The 9,867-nt window shown below is 46.6% G+C and overlaps 1 non-coding gene across 1 annotated transcript; it reads left to right on the forward strand.

The window, feature by feature from the left end:
* Window positions 1-6,811: 6,811 nt before the first annotated feature.
* Trnaa-ugc lies at window positions 6,812-6,884 on the forward strand. The gene has a single exon. It is a non-coding gene; the product is annotated as a tRNA-Ala (tRNA).
* The last annotated feature ends 2,983 nt before the right edge of the window (window positions 6,885-9,867 follow it).

Here is a 9,867-nt window from a genome sequence, read left to right on the forward strand (position 1 = left end):
TGTTTGTAGCAGGAGCCAAGAAGAAGAAAACAAGGCTATATGATAGACAGTGACTGGACACAGATTGGGCTGGGGAAAAGTAGAGGAGGAAGACTGTTGATGAGATATGTGGTCCTGGGGAAAAGAGGAATCAAGAAGGGTCAATGGGTTTGGGTCTAGGGTGTACTGTATTGTGATGAAATAAGATTGGGAAGACCAGGGAAAGTGCAAGAAGTATAGGGGTTCCATCTTGACCTGTTACATTTGAATGACCCATTCATTCAAGTGAAGTTGTAAGGCAAACAGCAGATTTGCAACTTATAGCATATGCAGAGCAAGTATCACAAAGCATGATATTAGATATATTTACACCAAAAACATTCTGGGCAAAGGATAGTGTATTAGTCTGGTTTTCATTACTAGAATGGAATATCGGAGGAAAGTTAACTTTATAAAGAAAAGAGCTTTATTTAGGTTGAAATTTTGGAAAAGCAAAGTTCAAGGTCAGACATCCCCATTGGTTTGGCCTCAGGTGAGGTCCCCATAGTGGACGGTATGGGCAGAAGTATGAGTGGGAGGAAGAGATCTTGCCTCAAAACAGGAAGCCATATAGGGATTCAGGGGTTAGACTTACTTTTATAGTAACTCATCTTATCAGAGTTCAGGGGTCCCATGAGAGCTACCTTAAACCTTTCCAAGGGCATAACCCCAAAGACCTAACGATCTCTCACTAGGCCCCACACCTTAAAGTCCCTCTGCTTCTCAGAAACTCCGCACTGAACCAACCCTCCCTACACAGGAGCCCTCTGGGGACACCCTCCAACTGTAGAAGATAGGAAATGATAATTTAGAAAAGGGAAAATACAATCAATAAACATGGGAATATATTTGATTTGACAAGTAATCCAAGTATTAGAACTTGAAACTTGGATAAGGTAGTACATTTTTAACTGCTGAATTAGAAAAATAGTCTATGGCCAGTTATTCCACCCTGGATGTACCCCATCTCATTGGAATTAAAAAAATATCTGAAAAATAATAATGTCCATTGGAGCCAGGGTGAAACTGGTACTCCTCCTAGCTTGATGATGACATTATAAAATGGTACAGATACTTTGGAAAGTAACTTGGCACAAGTCATAAAAATACTTAACTTCTTTGACCTAGTTCTTTTGACTTTGTAAATTCCTTTTTGAGGCAAAGACATTGTGTGCCTCTACTATTTACTAAGGGGACATTTATAGTGAAAATTCAAGAAACAGGAGCAAACTAAGGAAATGGTGACATAAATTGTGGTGAATCTGTCCCATTCAAATGTCCTGCGGTCATCATTTATGATTAGTATATTTATCTCAATGAGGTTCAGGAAAGTTTCAGTCTTCTAGTGGCTTAAGTTGATTCCAATGGAAGCTTCGGAGGCTGGGGAGCAGCCTGTCTCGGGTTGCTTGTGGGGACAGTTCAGGCCTGATACTTGGAGGGATGGAGCACTGTGGCTCCTGCCACTGGCCGGAGTCTCTGAGATGCCCAGAAGGTAAAGAGAGAAAAACCCACATCCTGAGGCCTGTGCCCTCTTTCTCCCTTAAGTTAGTACAGCATTTCAATGACCACCTGCATAGCTGTGCTGGCCTTTCCCAGGGGGCCCAGTGATCCTGTGCCACCTGAGGAGGGACGAGGTCAGTTGATAGGAACAAATCTCCTTGCAGTTGACCTCACTGCATTCTGAATTTTTAGCATCCTCTACTTTGCATGGGTTTTATCTTAAAGGCACCTGAAATCACAAGCAAAGTGGCTCAAGGTCATCTCCTGTTCAGCTACTCAGGGAACTATTCAAATGTGTGGTGTTCAGCAGAATGGCACAATTGGGCTGCTCCCCCGTTACTAGGCAATTTCTGTGGCGACTGCTAAAGCCGGCTTGGAATGCATTCTCTGGTCTTTAGTGGTTAGCTGGAGATCAGCAGGCTTCTCAGAGGGATATTTTGTCAGAGTCAAATGACCTCCCAGTTTTTCCATTTGTGTAAGCAAGAGAGAGCTCAGCCCCTGCCTCCTGGACAGCCTTTGTTAGTTCAGCCTCATGATCCCTCTGAGCTCCTTTGGCCAAGGGCCCTTCAAAAATGACCTGAAGAAGTAAAATTGACCAGAGAGTGCGGCCAAGGCAATCAGAGGAGGCTCAGTGGAACACTCCCATCATACCACAGAAAATCAGGAATTTCAGAATCATTTCACACTCCTTCTCATGTCTCCCTCCGAGACAGTATTACATCCAAGTCCAGTAGCACTTGGGGGCCTCCCTGCATGCAGACTGGACCTAGGTTGCATTCCAGGGACGGCAGCACCCCTGCCAAGCATGAGACCCTGCAGACAAAGCTGCTGCTACTGGACCAACTGCACCCAGTAGAAGCCCCAGCTGGCAGCACTGAGGAGAAGTTCAAGGGCAAGAAAACAGTAATGGGGCAACGATCCTCTGCATTCTGTGCTCCCTTTCAGCAGTCACTCACATGCCCTGGCAGCTCCTGGCGACCGTACAACTAGATCCTCGTGCCAGTCATGTTGCTAGCACTGGGAATCTACCTTAAAAAGTCTGAGGTCACCTGGTGAGAATGTTCCTGATAAGAATTTTGAGTACTTAGTGTATTCCCTTCCTTGGTCCCCATCTTGCACAAACACCCAACACGGGGCAGGTGGCAGAGAGGTTTTGACAGATGTCAATCATTGCCATCATGCCTGCTAAGGATATGAGTCCCCATAATTCCTCCTAAATGGATCCAGGGGTCGGACCAGGTAGGTGTCTAACCTGAGGTTACCTGACCTTTGGTGTTGATGGAGCTGCAACCTGACAAATGCTGATGGGATTTTTTTGGTTAATTCAGAATAGATAAACAGGTATCAAAAGATACCTGTTTCAAGGCAATACCAGAGTTAAGAGGTGGTGGACAGTATGTGTAAAGCAAGCTGGTCACAAAGACAACAGAGCTGAGGCTTCTGCAGAGTGGGAGAGAGAGAGGTTTTGAATGGATTACTGTTCCTTTGAAGCTGGGCTTTACAGTTCTTCCTGTGTTTGGATTCTCATGAAATATCTCTATTGTGGTTCTTTATTTTCTGGAACCACCCAGGCTTGAGTAGGACGGTTCCCAGCAACCACCAAGGGCCTCGGAATGCATCTCAGCCCTTACCTGGGAGCTTCCTTGCTTTCATTATCTGAAAAGTCAGGGTGAGTCTCCTGCTTGCTGCTGGCTTTGACAGCCTGCCACTGCCTTGTTCAAGGAGGGTGTCAGCCTTTGACCATGCAAGGAAGTTGACAGGCGCCCCATTAGCCTGTTGCTCAGTCAGCACACACTCCACACCCCCCAGAATCTCTCTTTCCCTCCACAGAGGTAGCTCAGAGCCCTATGGTGGCATAGGGCCAGTAGAGGGACTTGGATGACTAGGGCTTCCTGGAATAATGTAAAGGATCTAACCCTTTTAGCCAGGCTGTGAGGGGACAGTGAATCCAGAGCGCCAGAAAGAGTCTGTATAAAAGACAAAAGGTGCCTCCCTGGGAAGCTGAAGGAAGCACCTGGCTTCCAGGCTAAGTTGTGGTCAGCCAGCAGGGAGGAGAAAACCTTAGAAGTCACACCTTTGGAGTGACTACTGTCCTAAAACTTAGCAATGACCTTTCTTCAAAGGCTCCAAACCAAAGGAATTTCCAGCTCTAGAACCTTTCACCCAGACAGGTGGATCTGACACAGGGAGCCTCTTGAGGAGGGAGCACAGGTCTCAGGAACATCCCTGTGGGCGGGTCTGACTTGTTTCCTCAGACCCCAGAAGGAGGAAGCGGGTGCTTCCTGTTATGTACTCTTGTTCTCTCTCAGGCGCTTGACTGCCCACTGGGCCCTCTCCAAGATGGAAAGCCCCACAGCCATCCTGATGCCCCTGCTGAAAGCCACTGCTGCATCTTGACTGTCACAAGCCCACATCACCCAGGGGGGTTGCCTGGGGTATTGCCCTGGTTCATCTGGGTTTCACATGCACCAGAGTTGGTAAATCAGGATCTCCAGATGTGGGGCCCAGCACCTGTATTTTTCAAAGCTCCCCAGGTGAATTTTGATGCACAGCTGGGCAGGGAACCACTGAACTAGGCCAACCCCCATGTATTCCAGGACCAGGCAGGGGAGGAGTCCTGCTGCAGCCATTCAAGCTTTTATTGGTAAGTGTGGTGAGGGGCTTTCCGCCCCCCCCCCAACAAAAAGAATTCCTAAATGAGATCCTTCCATGCAGTCATAGGGGCCTGTCTGATTCTTGAGCCTGGGTGGGATAAGGAAATTGATAATGTGACATTTATTTAGCACTTGCTAGGAGCTGAGCCTCATTGCCATTGCTCTATGGAGACATACATGGATGTGTATGTTTTATTTATTTTAATTTTTTTGTGGTTCTGGGGATCAAACCAGAGCCTTACTCATGCTAGGCAAGCACTCCACCACTGAGCTATATCTTCAACTCCTTTATATGTGTGTATTTAAAAACTTTTAATTGAGCAAAAGGAAGAAAGAAAGGACATTGCTTAGAATTTCTCTTTCTGGTTAATATAGCAAATCTTTACACCTGGACTTTCAGAACATTCTTACCCACCTCCCTGAGGCCTGTCGCAGTAGAAAGTCAACAGACATAAACCCTCAGCAGTGACTAGTGTCCCTAGAAAGAGATAATGACTTATTCTACTCCCAGCCCCTGAAGGGACCAAAAAACAAAGCAAAATGGAAGAATCCCCAGTGAACTCCCGAGGACAGAGCTAGATCTGCTTTGTTAATCACTGTGTGTACTCTCAGGCCTGAGCACGGTATCTGACATACAGTGGTGCTCACTAAATATTTGTCAAATAAATCAAGCTTTGAATTGTTTATAGCTTCTATAAACCCAACTTTATTGATCACTTCTATTTGGTTAGCTTCAGGATGCTCCTGGTCATTGGAAAACAAAGAGCATCCTGGAAGGCATGAGCAATATCTGCCTCCAGAACTTTGCTGAATGGCTTTACCCTTTACCTGGCCATGACAAATCTCTCCTTCTTTGGAACTGCTTCATTTTTGTGAATGGCATCTCCATTCACTCAGGTTCCCAGGCCAGAGAGCTCAGGACTCCTCCCAGACGTGAAACCTGCCCACTGTACCCAACTGGTTCTACCTCTTAAATAATGTCTTTCTCATGTTCTCTTTCCCATCAGTGGGCCCAAGTCCCTCTGTGTTCCTCCCCCAAATGATTCTCCCTCCCCTTATGTCTTCCTAAACAGAAAGCTTGTTGTTCTGATGGCCCAGTCTTAGGGGTCAGTTTCCTGGACACCGACTGGGCCATGATTCTTTGTGAGCACCATCTTGAGCATATTCATGATATTTAATGAGACCAACATATTTGCATGAGGCTGCTCTGAAGTTTTCATTCACATTAAAGTTATCTCTTTAGCTGGGGTTGTGGCTAGCACAGGTGAGGCCCTGTGAACCTCAGCACCACATAAAAAACAAATTGAAATGAACATATTGTGTCCACCTACAATTAAAAAATAAGTATATTTTTAAAAAGTTATCTTTTTAATTTGGAAGTTGGAGTTAGAGTCTAATAAGGCATCAATCTTGAGACCAGCCCAAACACATACTGTACATGGTTTGACCCAGTTTAATAGAGATTGGGATTTGGGGCCAAAACACTAATATTAAATTTAGGTACTTAGGTGGGGTGCAGTGGTACATGCCTGTAATCTCAGTGACTTTGGAGACTGAGGCAGGAGGATCACAGCTCGAGACCAGCCTCAGCGACTTAATGAGATCCTGTCTCAAAATAAAATAAATAAATAAATAAAAAGGACCTGGGATATAGCTTAATGGGAAAGGCCTCCCCTGGGCTCCTCCCTTCTCTCCCCCCCAATTATGTTCTTAGGGGATATAATAAGTGACAAACTTATTTTCCTCAACCAACTTCTGACCTGGTTAAAAGATTTAAAAAGGGAGAGCACTAAGGTATGTGGACATGGATTATCATCTTTGTGTAGGTAAAGCTGATATTGGAGAATGGGGCTTATGCTGGGAGCAGGTTGGCTTCCTCCAACAGTCAACTCTGGACGGGGAGACTGGGAGACGCCAGATCCCATAAAACTTGAAGCATGGCCCAGCAGACTGTTTGCTGTGCCCCCTGAGGAATCAGTGGGGTGGAGAGAGACCAGGTTATTGCTCTAATTCAAAGCCCTGTACTTGGAAGGAAACATAAGGAGATGTGAATCAACATGGCAACTGTACAAAAGAGGCATTTTCTCTCCCTTGCTCTGCCTGTATTCTTTGCATATTTCCTTAGGAGCTATGTGGGTAAGTAGCATTCCTCCTACTTTGGGTTACTCCAATGGGCTCCTCATTTATGTCCCTAAGGCTAGTTTCCCCCTTGAACCCACTTCCCACATCTTTCTAAAAACATAAATCTGACCATGTGATTCTGCCCCTGAATCCCTCAGTGGGCTCCCCACTGGTTATAAAATCAAGCTCTGATTGGCATGCTCCCAGCCAGGCCAGGAGCCCAGGCCTTCTGGTAGAGATAATAGTGAGAGGACAGTGTAGTTCCAGTTGCTAAGACTAAACTTTCCTGTCTGGGTTGCCTGAAAACATATCTTAGAAAATTGTGTGCATGCCTGCCTATAATTCCAGTGGCTTGGGAGGCCGAGGCAGGAGGATTGCAAGTTCAAAGCCACCCTCAGCAACTTAACAAGGCCCTTAGCAACTTAGCAAGAACCTGTCACAAAATTTAAAAAATAAATAAATAAAAAAGGGCTATGGATGTGGCTCAGTGGTTAAATAACACTGGGTTCAGGGGGGCTGGGGATGTAGCTCAGTTGGTAGAGTGCTTGCCTTGCATGCACAAGGCCCTGGGTTCAATCCCCAGCACCACCAAAAAAAAAAAAAAAAAACCAAAAACAAAAAACACTGGGTTCAATCCTTGGTACCCTCCCCACAAAATTGTGATAATGTTCATCTAAGCTTAAATTGAAGAATAAAGTTTAGATTCCTTAGCTTAACGTCAGCCCAGAAACACAAATGTGTCATACCCCCCTTTCAGTGCTGGATATCTGACATGGCATTAGCAATGTAATTCAACAATCAATGCATTCTCTCATTCCCATCTGTACCTTTGGGGTCTACAGCACCAAGCTCAGTGTAGTGTCCCTAATATAATCCCTTTCATACAGAGCAATGAGCAGGTTGAAATCTGGCAATGAGTAGTCATCAGCTCAGCCCTCTTCTTTCTGGTCCCATAAGGGACCTTCCTCTACTCTTTAGGAGGAAACCTCTGAATTTAGAACATTTTTTTGGTGCCAGTTCTCACTATATGTGCTCCCCACCCACAGCGTCAAAGATGAGATTTGCAGCCCATGATGACAGAACTTCAGCTGTATTTCCACCCAGCTGGGTGTCCTTAGTCCAACACAGCGAGGGAGCCAGAGGGGACCCAGATTCCCTTCTGTCCCTCCCAGGCCTGGTGCATCCAGCAGCGGGACTGCTCTCACTGTCAGGGCAGATGTTCTCAGGTCCCTCCTGAGTAGCCTCAGGGCTGACAGTTCACTCCCTCTTCCATCTCCCAGTCCCCTCATGGGGGCATCCAGAGGTCACCGCTGTCCCCTGTCCAGCATCCTCTGGAGGTGGAACTCAGCCTGAGTATTTTAAAATAAACTGTTTTCTGATGACAGATGGTTCTGGGGTGGAAAATAAAAGCAAGAAAAGAATAATGACACTAGTTATTCCAACTCCCCTCCTCTTAGGGGAAATGTCATACATAAAACAGAAGGAAACAAGATTTTGCCATAAATCATATTTTCCCAGAATACTCCAGCGGTGGCTCTGGTGAGGGGTCAAGGCCTTATCTGGCTGAAGGAGACACTTAAGCAGTTGGGGATGAGCAAGAGACCCCAGCTCATGATCTTGGAGCCCCCGTGGATTCTTACAGGGATATCTTGGGATAGGGCCCAGCAACCCCAGGCAGAGCAGGTGGCCAACAGCTGCTCCTTTCAACAAGAAGTGCCAGATGGAAGGGCTGGGACCCATCAGTTCACCTTTGATGGACATGGGACTGTCAGTCATTCTCAGTCTGGTATCCCCTCCCCCCTCCCAGTCACTAGGGTCAAGGCCCTCTCTTTGGATCTTGAGAAGAGCAGCTGAGTTCCTTCCTGTAGTCTGAGGGGAAAACCTGGACCTGAGCACATGTTATAAACCCAGGTGAGAAGCCTGTGCTGTTGTCAGCAGGGAGAGAGACCTGGTTCCCAAACCCCATACCAGCTTAACCTTCATATCTCTAGCTGGTGCAAATCAATATCTACCTGGGCAAGTTACTGAAACAATAAATGGGATATGCTACAAAAAGTGATTAGCATACTGCCTGGAATTTGCTAGACACTTAGTAAATGGTAGTTTATTAATAATTAAATAATAATTAGCTTTTGTTCAAAAGTAACCTCTGTACAGAGGCCCTGGTCACCCCCCTAGAGTAGGCTCCTGTCCCGGTTTCCTTATCTTGCCTTTTGAGCAGAGGCTAATCCCCCCAGAAAGATAAGGAGACACAGAAGCCTGCTCTACGGGGGGTGGCCAGGAAGCTCTTGTTAGTTTTTGCTTATACATATATTTACTTTCTCTTAGTGGCTTTCTGTTTTTTCCACTAGAACTCAAGCTCCATGAGGATAGAGACTTTGTTCATTGCTGCATCCTCAGTGCCTAAATCAGGTCAGCAGATTTAGTTGTTCAACAAATATTTGAATGAATTTTCCAATACATGGCATAGTAACCAACAATACATAAAATCCCTGACACTTAGGTGCTTCATAGTTTTCAAAGCATCCAAACCTGGTGCCCCTATCGCAGTCCTCTGACTTTGGTAACACTGGAGACGTATCCCCCACCTCCCACCACTCTGGCTGTCTTTCTTGGATGTCTGGATCCAAACAACAGTCTCCACTGAGCAGATTCTGACCACATAGTTTGTGGGCCCAATGCAAAAGGAAAATTCCTCGAGGCCCTTGTTCAACATGTATTAAGAATGTCAAGATGGAAACAGCGGAGCCTTGAGAAGAGCTTGGGGCCCAAGTGGCTACCCAAATAGCTCCCCTGGCAGCTGGCCCTGTGGTTCGACCTCTGGGCTCCTCCACGCCTTCTTTAAGCTTTGCCAAACGACCTGATGATTCTCTTTTTTCACTCTGTGTACCTCCAGTGTTTCTCCTCCTTTCCTCTCTGTTTCCTCCTCTTCTTCCTTCCTCTCCAGTCTTGGACTTCCTTCATCATGATTTCCTCTGACACCTGGACATTCTCCCCAGGAATTCTGGGCCTCATCGTCTTTTCAGTGCAGCTATGGACGCCCTACAACTCAATGACCATGAGGCTCTGGTGTCCAGGTGGGACAAGGCTTTTCTATCCACTCCTATTTGGAGGGCAGGTCATTTTGGACTTGGCAGTGCAATTTCAGAGACCAGGGGAGGAGGTGGGGGAGAAGGCTGTATGAGCCCAGGGTGCTGGAAGAATGCCTGCGTGGGAGGCCAGAGGCTGGCCCCTGGGTGGGCTGCACAGTCCTGGCTCACATGCTACATGCCTGCGAGGTCGGATGGGCACAGTGAGCAGTGGGTGCTGGGTGTGAGCCAGTGACAAGGGTCAGGACCGTGGTGGGTGAGGAGTTCACGGTCTGTTGAAAATTGGCAGGAGCTGCTTCAGCTCGTTATTGCCAGGATCTTCTGGTTTCCAAGAGGAGCCAGAAATCCAGGTTCTAATCTGAACTTTTTTTTTTTTTTAATTTTTAGGAGCGCTGTATGAGCTGGCTTTTCCCACCAATCACTGGTTGTCAAGGCCTGCACTCCTGGTTTTGGGACCGCTGGCATGTCATCTGTACCTCCCGAGG

The sequence above is a fragment of the Marmota marmota genome, unplaced genomic scaffold (assembly GCF_001458135.2).
Source record: "Marmota marmota marmota unplaced genomic scaffold, marMar, whole genome shotgun sequence".
Lineage (NCBI taxonomy): Eukaryota > Metazoa > Chordata > Mammalia > Rodentia > Sciuridae > Marmota > Marmota marmota.